This window comes from Anomaloglossus baeobatrachus, chromosome 2 (assembly GCF_048569485.1).
Source record: "Anomaloglossus baeobatrachus isolate aAnoBae1 chromosome 2, aAnoBae1.hap1, whole genome shotgun sequence".
NCBI lineage: Eukaryota > Metazoa > Chordata > Amphibia > Anura > Aromobatidae > Anomaloglossus > Anomaloglossus baeobatrachus.
The window spans coordinates 281,816,984-281,833,967 of record NC_134354.1 but is presented as its reverse complement, the minus strand read 5'-3'; the positions used below and the strand labels follow the sequence as shown (position 1 = coordinate 281,833,967).

Genomic DNA, 16,984 nt, shown 5'->3' with positions numbered 1-16,984 from the left:
CCACTATTAGAATAACAACCCAGGTGGAATTACACGAAAACCACTAAAACACACCTCTATAAAAAATATATTTTTATTCAATTTATAATAGAAAATATAGATATGACACCAGATATCTGACAAAAACACAAAGACACTGTGCTCATCAAGGCCTAGTGAAGAGCAGAGGGAGCGTGCAGAGATAGATAGCTGAATAGCTCTCAGTGAACTAGGAGGGACTACGATACTCCTCAACTCCTCCTGCCTACTTGCGGAGAGTGTTATAAAGTGTTGAACACTCCCCGCTCCGGGTGGCTGTCCCTATATATCCCTATGCTCCACTGACCTACACCACCACCACCAGGTGCATTGTGAAAAGACCAGGACAACATATAATGTATTAAAATCTGTTGGTTCCTGACTCGGACTGTAGACTATGCTACAGTCCAGATACTGTAAACAGCAGTTTAGGACAGAGCTAATGGGCCCAACGAAATCGGTGCCCACAGCTCCTCCCGACGCATTTCCCCCCCTCCTAAAAAAATGTTCGGGGGTTCATCAGGGGTGATTAGCCAACATACACCTGTGAATAGACAAAAACAGACAGTTGGTGTCTTTCAATATACAGTCCAGCCAATCTCCAAGAAATCCCCTTCACATACGAGACTTACTTGGAACAGCATCCAAGTGTGGTGTAAAAGCAGCAGCAGGGTGTGCTTGTACAATATAACTTGACACCATCAACACAAGGGACTATAGATGTCCTCCTGTAATTCAATATAGTAATACACCACATAGGTCATTGTGTCTCCAAGATATCTATGCACCATGCACTAATCACACCTATCAGTGCATATCATGCCACTACCTTCTTAGGTCCACTTTTCTTTTCCTCCAAAATGTGGTATTAATGTTGCTCAGTGTCTCACATCACCATATCTACATATATATTGACAATACAAAAATATAAAAATATAAATATGTGAGTCAATGCTTCAAGATAACATCTCTCCACAGTATTATGGTATCTAATACTAGAATGAAGCATACCCATTATAGGTAAATGATGCATGATGTTCTCCAGGGACATTCAACCCTTTGGCGCCACTTCTAGGCCTTTGCTATAAGAGAAAGGAAAGCCATCTCTAAAGGCTAAGGGGGTTTACATACTTAAAGCTCACATGACCAAAAACAGGCATCAATGTCAACAAATATCAACAATACCTATGAGTCTGAAAGAAGGTTTTTAGATGATGGACGATACACAGTTTGGCACTTGAGATAAGGTGCAGCATGCACTCTCTAGCAGAAAAAAGTCTATCTGCCCTCTCTTAGGTTGTGGATCCTGCTCTCTTGGTTCGCTCCCTATAGAGAAAAACATATTGTATGGCTCATATGTAGGGCAGAGACATATTGGCTTACATTGCCATCTCCCTTGTCATTACCTGGGCACTGATATTTCCTTAGTAGAAGCCCCAGGTGTTTCCTTAGTGGGAATCCTAGGTCACTACTTCAGATCCCTCTAGTAAATGAACACGTCCTATAAAGACATAATATACAGATAGCACTAGTGCTAGGTTATTTCCCCCTAGGCGTATCCAGATACTGGATATCGTATACAGTCCTGATTAAATAAGGAGAGTCACCTACCAGCAGGAGGCTCGGTCTTCAGTGACCAAGGTACCAGGCGCTCAGACGTATGAAGTTCCCCAGGGCACAGCTAGATGGCCTCCCAGGCTAAAGATCTGAAGGTCCGTAATGTCCCTGCTGCTTGTCTGCCTCTCCACTGCCATCTGCTCTTTTAAAACGCCCGCATCCCGATATGGGGGTGGGACATCCTGTTCTCCGAGATTGACATGTTGATGGGCCAATCGGAGACGGATCCTATGTGGCCGGAAGTGACGCGTAAGGGACGGATTGACAGATCCCATATCCAATCCTTGTACCTAACGCTGCAGAGAGTGACGCCTAGCTCGATTGCAGCCACCCTCAATGGTAGTAACACATAAGCGTCCCAGCAACCGCATCGGCCTAGATGGAGACAGATCCTGCCCGGCCGGATGTAATGTAGCTCGATTAGATTGACAGCCCAATGGCCCTATCCTGGTTGCTAGCATTAAAGGGGGATGTATCACTGAATCGCATCTGCCCTCAGCGATACTGCATAGGGACGGATTGACACATCCCACATCCAATCCTAATGATTAACACTGCAGAGAGTGACGTATCACTCAGTTGCAGTCACCCTCAATGGTAGTGACACCCAGGCTTCCTAGCAACCGCATCGGCCTGGATAGAGGCAGATCATGCCTGACCGGATGTAACTTGATTAGATTGACAGCACAATAGCCCTATCCTGGTTGCTAGCGCCAAAGGGAGATGTATCACTGAATCGCATCTGCCCTCAGCGACACTGCATAGCCATACCAATTAGCTCAGTAGCCATTATATCCAAAATAAATCCACAAAAGACCAGGTGTCAGCACATGCCTATAAGCATTGTCCACTGACATTGTCCTGTGAGACTACCTCCACATGTTTTAATTAGTCAGTACATGCTGCCTGTGCCAGTTCGTTTATAAAATATTGCTAAAGCTTGAGACACAGTGATTTAACTGGTGTCAACACTCTGCGTAAATCTGTAAAGATGTCATTATATGTCTCTAAGGGTTCTTGGAGTTGCTTTATACTAAAATTAGGTAAAAATGACCCCAAAGTTGGCGAGAAGATGCCTTTCCTATCCTACACTAAAAGCCAAAAAGGGGCTTAGATAAAGCTGACAAAGCTCAAATTCTCATTAATTCCGACCGGGGATACAGAATCTAACAGAAATATCCACCTGGCTTCGCGTTGGAGGATTTTATTGTTCCAATCGCCCCCCCGAATTGGTTTCTTAACCACCTCGATCACTTGAAATGATATCATGCCAGCGTCTCCATTATGGCATGTATTGACATGTCGGGCTAAGGCCGTGTCTCTCTTATGACCAATATCCCCCAGATGCTCCCCAATTCTGACACGTAGTTCCCTTTTAGTTTTGCCCACGTACCCCATGGGGCAGCTACAGGTACAGAGATACACCACTCCCTGGGTCCTACAATTTGCAAATTCTTTAATCCTAAAGACTCTGCCTGTCTTGTTGTTATGGAATTCTTTATTTTGGTTGATTCGTGGGCAGTAGCTGCATCTACCACACCTAAATGTCCCTTGAGGCTTCCGACCCAGCCAAGTCCCTTGTCCCTCTGGGGCTACGAAATGGCTATGTGTTAACTTGTCCCTTATCGACCTCCCTCTTCTGAATGTAACACTAGCATGCGATGAAATGCATTTCCCTATATCTGGATCAGATTTAAGGATGGGCCAATAACGCCTTAGCACCTCCATTATCCTGGGATTTTGGTCATCATACGTTCCTATTAGTCGGGTGATCTGCTCATCTTTTTGTCTTTTTTGTGACCTGACAAGTTCTTTTCTTGGGGTTGATCTAGCACATTTATACGCTGGTTCAAGTATGTGCAGGGGATACCCCCTCTGTCGAAACCGACCTCCCATGTCTAAGGCCTGGGCTTCGAAGTCGGACAGGGACGAACAGTTCCGTCTAAGCCTGAGGAACTGTCCCTTAGGGATTCCCCTTTTTAGGGGTGCTGGATGGTGACTCTCCCACCTCAATAAGCTGTTCGTCGCTGTGGGTTTTCTATATATGCTAGTGACCAATCCCCCTCCTAAGTCCTTTGATATTTTCAGATCCAAAAAGGCTAGGGTCTCTGTCCCAACTTCGAATGTGAATTTTAGCCCAAGATCGTTGCTGTTAAGTCTCTCAATGAATTGAGTAAACAGGGCTTGCTCCCCCGTCCAGAGAACGAGGATGTCATCTATGTAGCGCCCCCAAAATTGTATATGGGGGGCAAAGATGACATCCTCGTCTCTGAAGACACGGGTGTCTTCCCACCAGCCCAGGAACATGTTGGCGTATGTGGGGGCACAGGGGCTCCCCATAGCCGTGCCCCTGAGCTGGTGGTACACTCTTCCATCGAATAGAAAATAGTTATGTGACAAAATATAGAGTAGGAGATCGACCACGAAGTCACTATGCTCCCGGCACTGGTTACCTCGTGTAGAGAGGTAATATCGAACAGCTTCTATCCCCTTGTCGTGTGGAATACTGCTGTAAAGCTGTTCCACATCAATTGATGCTAGAATGGTACCCGGGTCTAAAGTGATCCCGTCTAGTTTGGAGATGAGGTCATTGGTGTCTCTAATGTAAGAAGCCAAACCTGTAACAAATGGACGTAGCACTGTATCAACATAGACCCCAGGATTTTGGCCAATCGCATCAATTCCTGATACAATGGGTCGTCCTTTCAAAGGACATAACCCCTTATGTATCTTAGGAGTGGCGTAAAAGGTGGCTATTACTGGGAACTTTTGATATAGAAAGTCATATTCTTTTTCAGAAATTACCTTCATTTGAAGTCCTTTCTTCAAGAGGGTCTCAAGTTCTCTTAGATATTCAATGGTTGGATCTTTAGACAGTACTCGATAAGTTGTTCTATCAGTCAAGATACGTTTACACATTGCCGGGTAATCTTTGGTGTTCATAATAACCGTGTTCCCCCCCTTGTCTGATGGTTTTATTGTGATTTGGGTATTTTTTTCCAGATTACTCAAAGCCTCCCATTCATCCCTGTTAAGGTTCGGCTTTACAGATCGTAATTTAGGTTGGATGCTCTTAAGGTCCTTCATCACTAAATTTGAAAATATGTTAAGACTACTGTAGTCCATTGGGGGTGGTGTCTTTTTGCTCTTGGGTTTCAAATTGGTGAAAGGTCCTACACCTATACATTCTCCTCTCATCTCATCCAAATTTGATAATAGCCTAACGTCCTGAAGCATATCTGCTGGAATTCCCAGCCTAGTGCATTCGATTTCGTCATTATGGGCAAATAATTTTTTCCATTTCAATTTCCTTATGAATAACTCCAAATCCTTGGCCCATATGAACGGGTCATATCTGGTTGTGGGGACGAATGTAAGGCCAAGCTTAAGAACCCTCATCTCCACCTCCGAGAGGTGGTAACTAGATAAGTTAATGACCTGGTGATCCAATGAACTCGGGATATTTAATTTTTCAAGGTTCTGTACCCATGATTTCTCAAATTGTAGGGGTCCCGCCCCCCTAAAAAAGGGGTGGGTGCTGCGTTGTGGGGTCCCACTAGTTGGTTCCCTTGAGAAGAGAACGGAGGAGAGGGCGGGGCATTGGGCGGGGCCATGTTGTCCATCAGTCTCGGTTGTGCCCCACCTGAATATGGTGTTCCAGAGTATGAAGATGAACCATACCTTCCACCATTCCTGTCCCATTGCCAGTTCCTTCTCCCCCCTCTACCCCAGTTCTTTTGCCTTCCCTGTCGATGTCTTAACATATTTTCAAATTTAGTGATGAAGGACCTTAAGAGCATCCAACCTAAATTACGATCTGTAAAGCCGAACCTTAACAGGGATGAATGGGAGGCTTTGAGTAATCTGGAAAAAAATACCCAAATCACAATAAAACCATCAGACAAGGGGGGGAACACGGTTATTATGAACACCAAAGATTACCCGGCAATGTGTAAACGTATCTTGACTGATAGAACAACTTATCGAGTACTGTCTAAAGATCCAACCATTGAATATCTAAGAGAACTTGAGACCCTCTTGAAGAAAGGACTTCAAATGAAGGTAATTTCTGAAAAAGAATATGACTTTCTATATCAAAAGTTCCCAGTAATAGCCACCTTTTACGCCACTCCTAAGATACATAAGGGGTTATGTCCTTTGAAAGGACGACCCATTGTATCAGGAATTGATGCGATTGGCCAAAATCCTGGGGTCTATGTTGATACAGTGCTACGTCCATTTGTTACAGGTTTGGCTTCTTACATTAGAGACACCAATGACCTCATCTCCAAACTAGACGGGATCACTTTAGACCCGGGTACCATTCTAGCATCAATTGATGTGGAACAGCTTTACAGCAGTATTCCACACGACAAGGGGATAGAAGCTGTTCGATATTACCTCTCTACACGAGGTAACCAGTGCCGGGAGCATAGTGACTTCGTGGTCGATCTCCTACTCTATATTTTGTCACATAACTATTTTCTATTCGATGGAAGAGTGTACCACCAGCTCAGGGGCACGGCTATGGGGAGCCCCTGTGCCCCCACATACGCCAACATGTTCCTGGGCTGGTGGGAAGACACCCGTGTCTTCAGAGACGAGGATGTCATCTTTGCCCCCCATATACAATTTTGGGGGCGCTACATAGATGACATCCTCGTTCTCTGGACGGGGGAGCAAGCCCTGTTTACTCAATTCATTGAGAGACTTAACAGCAACGATCTTGGGCTAAAATTCACATTCGAAGTTGGGACAGAGACCCTAGCCTTTTTGGATCTGAAAATATCAAAGGACTTAGGAGGGGGATTGGTCACTAGCATATATAGAAAACCCACAGCGACGAACAGCTTATTGAGGTGGGAGAGTCACCATCCAGCACCCCTAAAAAGGGGAATCCCTAAGGGACAGTTCCTCAGGCTTAGACGGAACTGTTCGTCCCTGTCCGACTTCGAAGCCCAGGCCTTAGACATGGGAGGTCGGTTTCGACAGAGGGGGTATCCCCTGCACATACTTGAACCAGCGTATAAATGTGCTAGATCAACCCCAAGAAAAGAACTTGTCAGGTCACAAAAAAGACAAAAAGATGAGCAGATCACCCGACTAATAGGAACGTATGATGACCAAAATCCCAGGATAATGGAGGTGCTAAGGCGTTATTGGCCCATCCTTAAATCTGATCCAGATATAGGGAAATGCATTTCATCGCATGCTAGTGTTACATTCAGAAGAGGGAGGTCGATAAGGGACAAGTTAACACATAGCCATTTCGTAGCCCCAGAGGGACAAGGGACTTGGCTGGGTCGGAAGCCTCAAGGGACATTTAGGTGTGGTAGATGCAGCTACTGCCCACGAATCAACCAAAATAAAGAATTCCATAACAACAAGACAGGCAGAGTCTTTAGGATTAAAGAATTTGCAAATTGTAGGACCCAGGGAGTGGTGTATCTCTGTACCTGTAGCTGCCCCATGGGGTACGTGGGCAAAACTAAAAGGGAACTACGTGTCAGAATTGGGGAGCATCTGGGGGATATTGGTCATAAGAGAGACACGGCCTTAGCCCGACATGTCAATACATGCCATAATGGAGACGCTGGCATGATATCATTTCAAGTGATCGAGGTGGTTAAGAAACCAATTCGGGGGGGCGATTGGAACAATAAAATCCTCCAACGCGAAGCCAGGTGGATATTTCTGTTAGATTCTGTATCCCCGGTCGGAATTAATGAGAATTTGAGCTTTGTCAGCTTTATCTAAGCCCCTTTTTGGCTTTTAGTGTAGGATAGGAAAGGCATCTTCTCGCCAACTTTGGGGTCATTTTTACCTAATTTTAGTATAAAGCAACTCCAAGAACCCTTAGAGACATATAATGACATCTTTACAGATTTACGCAGAGTGTTGACACCAGTTAAATCACTGTGTCTCAAGCTTTAGCAATATTTTATAAACAAACTGGCACAGGCAGCATGTACTGACTAATTAAAACATGTGGAGGTAGTCTCACAGGACAATGTCAGTGGACAATGCTTATAGGCATGTGCTGACACCTGGTCTTTTGTGGATTTATTTTGGATATAATGGCTACTGAGCTAATTGGTATGGCTATGCAGTGTCGCTGAGGGCAGATGCGATTCAGTGATACATCTCCCTTTGGCGCTAGCAACCAGGATAGGGCTATTGTGCTGTCAATCTAATCAAGTTACATCCGGTCAGGCATGATCTGCCTCTATCCAGGCCGATGCGGTTGCTAGGAAGCCTGGGTGTCACTACCATTGAGGGTGACTGCAACTGAGTGATACGTCACTCTCTGCAGTGTTAATCATTAGGATTGGATGTGGGATGTGTCAATCCGTCCCTATGCAGTATCGCTGAGGGCAGATGCGATTCAGTGATACATCCCCCTTTAATGCTAGCAACCAGGATAGGGCCATTGGGCTGTCAATCTAATCGAGCTACATTACATCCGGCCGGGCAGGATCTGTCTCCATCTAGGCCGATGCGGTTGCTGGGACGCTTATGTGTTACTACCATTGAGGGTGGCTGCAATCGAGCTAGACGTCACTCTCTGCAGCGTTAGGTACAAGGATTGGATATGGGATCTGTCAATCCGTCCCTTACGCGTCACTTCCGGCCACATAGGATCCGTCTCCGATTGGCCCATCAACATGTCAATCTCGGAGAACAGGATGTCCCACCCCCATATCGGGATGCGGGCGTTTTAAAAGAGCAGATGGCAGTGGAGAGGCAGACAAGCAGCAGGGACATTACGGACCTTCAGATCTTTAGCCTGGGAGGCCATCTAGCTGTGCCCTGGGGAACTTCATACGTCTGAGCGCCTGGTACCTTGGTCACTGAAGACCGAGCCTCCTGCTGGTAGGTGACTCTCCTTATTTAATCAGGACTGTATACGATATCCAGTATCTGGATACGCCTAGGGGGAAATAACCTAGCACTAGTGCTATCTGTATATTATGTCTTTATAGGACGTGTTCATTTACTAGAGGGATCTGAAGTAGTGACCTAGGATTCCCACTAAGGAAACACCTGGGGCTTCTACTAAGGAAATATCAGTGCCCAGGTAATGACAAGGGAGATGGCAATGTAAGCCAATATGTCTCTGCCCTACATATGAGCCATACAATATGTTTTTCTCTATAGGGAGCGAACCAAGAGAGCAGGATCCACAACCTAAGAGAGGGCAGATAGACTTTTTTCTGCTAGAGAGTGCATGCTGCACCTTATCTCAAGTGCCAAACTGTGTATCGTCCATCATCTAAAAACCTTCTTTCAGACTCATAGGTATTGTTGATATTTGTTGACATTGATGCCTGTTTTTGGTCATGTGAGCTTTAAGTATGTAAACCCCCTTAGCCTTTAGAGATGGCTTTCCTTTCTCTTATAGCAAAGGCCTAGAAGTGGCGCCAAAGGGTTGAATGTCCCTGGAGAACATCATGCATCATTTACCTATAATGGGTATGCTTCATTCTAGTATTAGATACCATAATACTGTGGAGAGATGTTATCTTGAAGCATTGACTCACATATTTATATTTTTATATTTTTGTATTGTCAATATATATGTAGATATGGTGATGTGAGACACTGAGCAACATTAATACCACATTTTGGAGGAAAAGAAAAGTGGACCTAAGAAGGTAGTGGCATGATATGCACTGATAGGTGTGATTAGTGCATGGTGCATAGATATCTTGGAGACACAATGACCTATGTGGTGTATTACTATATTGAATTACAGGAGGACATCTATAGTCCCTTGTGTTGATGGTGTCAAGTTATATTGTACAAGCACACCCTGCTGCTGCTTTTACACCACACTTGGATGCTGTTCCAAGTAAGTCTCGTATGTGAAGGGGATTTCTTGGAGATTGGCTGGACTGTATATTGAAAGACACCAACTGTCTGTTTTTGTCTATTCACAGGTGTATGTTGGCTAATCACCCCTGATGAACCCCCGAACATTTTTTTAGGAGGGGGGGAAACGCGTCGGGAGGAGCTGTGGGCACCGATTTCGTTGGGGCCATTAGCTCTGTCCTAAACTGCTGTTTACAGTATCTGGACTGTAGCATAGTCTACAGTCCGAGTCAGGAACCAACAGATTTTAATACATTATATGTTGTCCTGGTCTTTTCACAATGCACCTGGTGGTGGTGGTGTAGGTCAGTGGAGCATAGGGATATATAGGGACAGCCACCCGGAGCGGGGAGTGTTCAACACTTTATAACACTCTCCGCAAGTAGGCAGGAGGAGTTGAGGAGTATCGTAGTCCCTCCTAGTTCACTGAGAGCTATTCAGCTATCTATCTCTGCACGCTCCCTCTGCTCTTCACTAGGCCTTGATGAGCACAGTGTCTTTGTGTTTTTGTCAGATATCTGGTGTCATATCTATATTTTCTATTATAAATTGAATAAAAATATATTTTTTATAGAGGTGTGTTTTAGTGGTTTTCGTAGAATCTGTCCTTCCCTCAATTCGCAATCTACAAAAATGCTAGTGCATACCCTAATAATCTATCGCCTCGATTACTGTAACATCCTCCTCTGCGGCCTCCCTGCTAACTCGCTCACCCCTCTCCAGTCCATCATTAATTCTGCTGCCCGACTGATCTACCTCTCGCCTCAATACCACCCCACATCTCCTCTCTGCAAGTCCCTCCACTGGCTCCCAATCTTCCACCGTATCCAATTCAAACTACTGACACTGACCTACAAAGTCCATAATCCATAATCTGTCTCCTCTGTATATCTCTGAACTAATCTCCCACTACACCCCAACACGCCACCTCTGATCCTCCCAAGATCTCCTTCTCTCCTCCTCTCTCATTTGCTCCTCATGCAACCGACTCGAAGACTTCTCCCGAGCATCCCCAGTCTTCTCGAACTCACTGCCTCAACACGTCAGACTATCTGCTAGCCTTGCAAGCTTCAAACGGAACCTGAAAACTCATCTGTTCAGAAATGCCTATAATCTACAATGAGCTCGCTGCTTCACCACCGTGTGGAGCTGCCGCCTGACCACCGTGCGGAGCTGCCGCCTGACCACCGTGCGGAGCTGCCGCCTGACCACCGTGCAAAGCTGCCGCCTGACCACCGTGCGGAGCTGCCGCCTGACCTAAACCCCACCTACTGTCTCCTCCCCAAAATCCTATAGATTGTAAGCCCGCAAGGGCAGGGCCCTCTTCTTTATGTACTAGTCTGTCTACTGTAACTTGTATATGTATTCTGTATGTAACCCCTTATCATGTACAGCACTATGGAATTAATGGTGCTCTATAAATAAATAATAATAATAATTTGAGGTTGGTTCTGGTGATGTAGTCATGATTTGAGGTTGGTTCTGGTGATGTAGTCGAGTAGATATAACAATATTTAATTTATTAGACTTGATAGTAGATCATTTTGGTCAGTGTGCCAGACTAACAATATGTCTATCTTAATGAGGCCATACATCTGCCAAACAAAGAGGAGGGGAGCCAGCACTGCTTATGAATGGCAAGCAACAATAAAAAAATAAAAAGTGTAATATTCACAAATTCATTCCTACTGTAACAATTTAATGAGATTTTGTGCAAATGATTGATCAATGATTTGAGCCCCCCTGCCACGTCATGGCAAATCTCTATAGGGGGGTCCCTACACTATGTTATAAATTATTAACATTATTTGCAAAAAATCTGATTGAATTGTTACCGTAGGAATGAATTTGTGAATATTACACTTTTTATTTTTTCATTGTTGTATGCCATTCATAAGCAGTGCTGGCTCCCCTCCTCTTTGCATCTGCCAAACAAGTATTTGACTAAAGCCCCCATACACTATAGACAGGTGTCCCATCATTCGGCTTGCAGCTGTCTCCCTGACTCTCCCATGCACTACAGACAGCTGTCCCATCATACGGCTGGCAGCTGTCTCCCTGGCTCTCCCATACATTATAGACAGCTGTTCCATCATTCAGCTGTCAGCTATCTCTCTGACTCTCCCATACACTGTAGACAGCTGTCCCATCATTCGCCTGGCAGATGTCTCCCTGACACCCCCATACACTATAGACAGGTGTCCCATCATTTGGCTGGCAGCTGTCTCCCTGACTCTTCCATACACTATAGATAGCTGTCCCATCATTCGGCTGGCAGCTGTCTCCCTGATTCTCCCATACACTATAGACAGCTGTCCCATCATTCGGCTGCCAGCTGTTTCCCTGACTCTTCCATACACTATAGACAGGTGTCCCATCATGCGGCTGGCAGCTGTCTCCCTGACTCTCCCATACACAATAGACAGCTGTCCCATCATATGGCTGGCAGCTGTCTCCCTGACTCTCCCATACACTATAGACAGCTGTCCCATCATACGGCTGGCAGCTGTCTCGCTGACTCCCCAATACCCAGGAGCTCTCACTTTGTTCAGTGCTCTGGTGCTCTCTGAGACATACACTACTATTCATCTCTGGTTGTGGCTCATCTCTTAGAGAAAAAAGGATCCACAGTCCGAAATTGCATATGCTGGGTCATCACTTCTCTGATAATCAAAATGTTGGCCGAGCGTGTCTATCACCAAGTTCTGCCAACTGTAGTCTGTGTAAGAGCACTGGGAATGTGAACAGTTAAGGTTTGTGCAACACCATGGCCTTTACACATCTGTGAACCTATTGATTTTTTTCAGGTGGAGGACAGGTTAGGAAACACTGGCATCTTTTTGAAATTGTATTAAGTGTAGAGATGAGCGAACCGGTCGTGGTTTGGCTCGAGTTCGGTTCGTCGAACGGAGGTCCCGTTCGAGTTCGGTTCGTCGAACGTTCGACGAACCGAACTCGAACCGCATAGGAAACAATGGCAGGCAATCACAAACACATAAAAACACCTAGAAAACACCCTCAAAGGTGTCCAAAAGGTGACAAACAACTCACAACACAACACAAACATATGGTAAAGTGACAAGCACATATACTCATGCGAAAACAAAAGAGCTGGACAAGGAAAAAGAGGAGGAGACACAGATATAGGCATGGCACGCCCTTCTAAAATCATGTAAAACACCGCAAGGTGACTCCAAGCGGAGTCTCCCTTTTTTCCAAAACTTGAGCCACACAGACACCCCATCAGTGGCAGCAGTTGAGCCCCAGTTGTACACTTCACAGCTAGATTTGCATCAAGCACATTCAAAAATACGCCATCCTTAACCGTCCCCAGGATGACACCGGGGTAGGTAGATAAAGTCTTTGCTGAACTATGATTTGTTCATCTTGGCTCCTTTTAAAAAACACAGCAAGCAAGGGTTATTCCAAGCGGAGTCTCTCTTTTTTCCAAAAATTGGGCCACACAGACACCCCATCAGTGGCAGCAGTTGTGCCCCAGTTGTACACTTCACAGATAGATTTGCATCAAGCACATTCAAAAATACGCCATCCTTAACCGTCCCCAGGATGACACCGGGGTAGGTAGCTAAGTCTTTCCTGATCCCAGCTCTGTTCATCTTGGCTCCTTTTAAAAAACACAGCAAGCAAGGGTTACTCCAAGCGGAGTCTCCCTTTTTTTCCAAAAATTGGGCCACACAGACACCCACCCCTTCAATGGAAGCACTTGTGCCCCAGTTGTTCACTTCACAGCTAGATTTGCATCAAGCACATTCAAAAATACGCCATAATTAACCATCCCCAGCATGACACCGAGGTAGGAAGCAAAGTCTTTGCTGAACCATGAGTTGTTCATCTTGGCTCCTTTTAAAAAACACAGCAAGCAAGGGTTATTCCAAGTGGAGTCTCCCTTTTTTCCAAAAATTGGGCCACACAGACACCCCATCAGTGGCAGCAGTTGTGCCCCAGTTGTACACTTCACAGCTAGATTTGCATCAAGCACATTCAAAAATACGCCATACTTAACCGTCCCCAGGAGGACACCGGGGTAGGTAGCTAAGTCTTTCCTGATCCCTGCTCTGTTCATCTTGGCTCCTTTTAAAAAACACAGCAAGCAAGGGTTACTCCAAGCGGAGTCTCCCTTTTTCCAAAAATTGGGCCACACAGACACCTCATCAGTGGCAGCAGTTGTGCCCCAGTTGTACACTTCACAGCTAGATTTGCATCAAGCACATTCAAAAATACGCCATACTTAACCGTCCCCAGGAGGACACCGGGGTAGGTAGCTAAGTCTTTCCTGATCCCAGCTCTGTTCATCTTGGCTCCTTTTAAAAAACACAGCAAGCAAGGGTTACTCCAAGCGGAGTCTCCCTTTTTTCCAAAAATTGGGCCACACAGACACCCCATCAGTGGCAGCAGTTGTGCCCCAGTTGTACACTTCACAGCTAGATTTGCATCAAGCACATTCAAAAATATGCCATACTTAACCGTCCCCAGGAGGACACCGGGGTAGGTAGCTAAGACTTTCCTGATCCCAGCTCTGTTCATCTTGGCTCTTTTTAAAAAACACAGCAAGCAAGGGTTACTCCAAGCGGATTCTCCCTTTTTTCCAAAAATTGGGCCACACAGACACCCCATCAGTGGCAGCACTTGTGCCCCAGTTGTACACTTCACAGCTAGATTTGCATCAATGACATTCAAAAATACGCCATAATTAACCTTCCCTAGGATGACACCGGGGTAGGTAGCAAAGTCTGTGCTGAACCATGACTTGTTCATCTTGGCTCCTTTTAAAAAACACAGCAAGCAAGGATTACTCCAAGCGGAGTCTCCTTTTTTTCCAAAAATTGGGCCACACAGACACCCCATCAGTGGCAGCAGTTGTGCCCCAGTTGTACATTTCACAGCTAGATTTGCATCAAGCACATTCAAAAATACGCCATAATTAACCGTCCCCAGCATGACACCGGGGTAGGTAGATAAAGTTTTTGCTGAACCATGACTTGTTCGTCTTGGCTCCTTTTAAAAAACACAGCAAGCAAGGGTTACTCCAAGCGGAGTCTGCCTTTTTTCCAAAAATTGGGCCACACAAACACCCCATCAGTGGCAGCAGTTGTGCCCCAGTTGTACACTTCACAGCTATATTTGCATCAAGCTCATTCAAAAATACGCCATAGTTAACCGTCCCCAGGAGGACACCGGGGTAGGTAGCTAAGTCTTTCCTGATCCCAGCTCTGTTCATCTTGGCTCCTTTTAAAAAACACAGCAAGCAAGGGTTACTCCAAGCGGAGTCTCCCTTTTTCCAAAAATTGGGCCCCACACACACCCACCCATTCAGTGGCAGCACTTGTGCCCCAGTTGTACACTTCACAGCTAGATTTTCATCAAGCTCATTCAAAAATACGCCATAATTAACCGTCCCCAGCATGACACCGGGGTAGGTAGCTAAGTCTTTCCTGATCCCAGCTCTGTTCATCTTGGCTCCTTTTAAAAAACACAGAAAGCAAGGGTTACTCCAAGCGGAGTCTCTCTTTTTTCCAAAAATTGGGCCACACAGACACCCCATCAGTGGCAGCAGTTGTGCCCCAGTTGTACACTTCACAGATAGATTTGCATCAAGCACATTCAAAAATACGCCATCCTTAACCGTCCCCAGGATGACACCGGGGTAGGTAGCTAAGTCTTTCCTGATCCCAGCTCTGTTCATCTTGGCTCCTTTTAAAAAACACAGCAAGCAAGGGTTACTCCAAGCGGAGTCTCCCTTTTTCCAAAAATTGGGCCACACAGACACCTCATCAGTGGCAGCAGTTGTGCCCCAGTTGTACACTTCACAGCTAGATTTGCATCAAGCACATTCAAAAATACGCCATACTTAACCGTCCCCAGGAGGACACCGGGGTAGGTAGCAAAGTCTGTGCTGAACCATGACTTGTTCATCTTGGCTCCTTTTAAAAAACACAGCAAGCAAGGATTACTCCAAGCGGAGTCTCCTTTTTTTCCAAAAATTGGGCCACACAGACACCCCATCAGTGGCAGCAGTTGTGCCCCAGTTGTACATTTCACAGCTAGATTTGCATCAAGCACATTCAAAAATACGCCATAATTAACCGTCCCCAGCATGACACCGGGGTAGGTAGATAAAGTTTTTGCTGAACCATGACTTGTTCGTCTTGGCTCCTTTTAAAAAACACAGCAAGCAAGGGTTACTCCAAGCGGAGTCTGCCTTTTTTCCAAAAATTGGGCCACACAAACACCCCATCAGTGGCAGCAGTTGTGCCCCAGTTGTACACTTCACAGCTATATTTGCATCAAGCTCATTCAAAAATACGCCATAGTTAACCGTCCCCAGGAGGACACCGGGGTAGGTAGCTAAGTCTTTCCTGATCCCAGCTCTGTTCATCTTGGCTCCTTTTAAAAAACACAGCAAGCAAGGGTTACTCCAAGCGGAGTCTCCCTTTTTCCAAAAATTGGGCCCCACACACACCCACCCATTCAGTGGCAGCACTTGTGCCCCAGTTGTACACTTCACAGCTAGATTTTCATCAAGCTCATTCAAAAATACGCCATAATTAACCGTCCCCAGCATGACACCGGGGTAGGTAGCTAAGTCTTTCCTGATCCCAGCTCTGTTCATCTTGGCTCCTTTTAAAAAACACAGAAAGCAAGGGTTACTCCAAGCGGAGTCTCTCTTTTTTCCAAAAATTGGGCCACACAGACACCCCATCAGTGGCAGCAGTTGTGCCCCAGTTGTACACTTCACAGATAGATTTGCATCAAGCACATTCAAAAATACGCCATCCTTAACCGTCCCCAGGATGACACCGGGGTAGGTAGCTAAGTCTTTCCTGATCCCAGCTCTGTTCATCTTGGCTCCTTTTAAAAAACACAGCAAGCAAGGGTTACTCCAAGCGGAGTCTCCCTTTTTCCAAAAATTGGGCCACACAGACACCTCATCAGTGGCAGCAGTTGTGCCCCAGTTGTACACTTCACAGCTAGATTTGCATCAAGCACATTCAAAAATACGCCATACTTAACCGTCCCCAGGAGGACACCGGGGTAGGTAGCTAAGTCTTTCCTGATCCCAGCTCTGTTCATCTTGGCTCCTTTTAAAAAACACAGCAAGCAAGGGTTACTCCAAGCGGAGTCTCCCTTTTTTCCAAAAATTGGGCCACACAGACACCCCATCAGTGGCAGCAGTTGTGCCCCAGTTGTACACTTCACAGCTAGATTTGCATCAAGCACATTCAAAAATATGCCATACTTAACCGTCCCCAGGAGGACATCGTGGTAGGTAGCTAAGACTTTCCTGATCCCAGCTCTGTTCATCTTGGCTCTTTTTAAAAAACACAGCAAGCAAGGGTTACTCCAAGCGGATTCTCCCTTTTTTCCAAAAATTGGGCCACACAGACACCCCATCAGTGGCAGCACTTGTGCCCCAGTTGTACACTTCACAGCTAGATTTGCATCAATGACATTCAAA

General features: G+C 45.7%; 2 long non-coding RNA genes across 2 annotated transcripts; one reads left to right on the top strand and one right to left on the bottom strand.

Moving 5' to 3' along the window:
• Positions 1-503: 503 nt before the first annotated feature.
• On the bottom strand, positions 504-1,785 carry LOC142289863 (uncharacterized). The gene is made up of 7 exons (XR_012750180.1): positions 1,630-1,785; positions 1,425-1,519; positions 1,204-1,344; positions 1,030-1,100; positions 848-918; positions 651-746; positions 504-562 (listed from the first exon to the last, which is right to left on the bottom strand). It is a non-coding gene; the product is annotated as an uncharacterized LOC142289863 (long non-coding RNA).
• Positions 1,786-8,352: 6,567 nt separating this feature from the next.
• Positions 8,353-9,662, top strand: LOC142289862 (uncharacterized). The gene is made up of 7 exons (XR_012750179.1): positions 8,353-8,508; positions 8,619-8,713; positions 8,794-8,934; positions 9,038-9,108; positions 9,220-9,290; positions 9,392-9,487; positions 9,576-9,662. It is a non-coding gene; the product is annotated as an uncharacterized LOC142289862 (long non-coding RNA).
• The last annotated feature ends 7,322 nt before the right edge of the window (positions 9,663-16,984 follow it).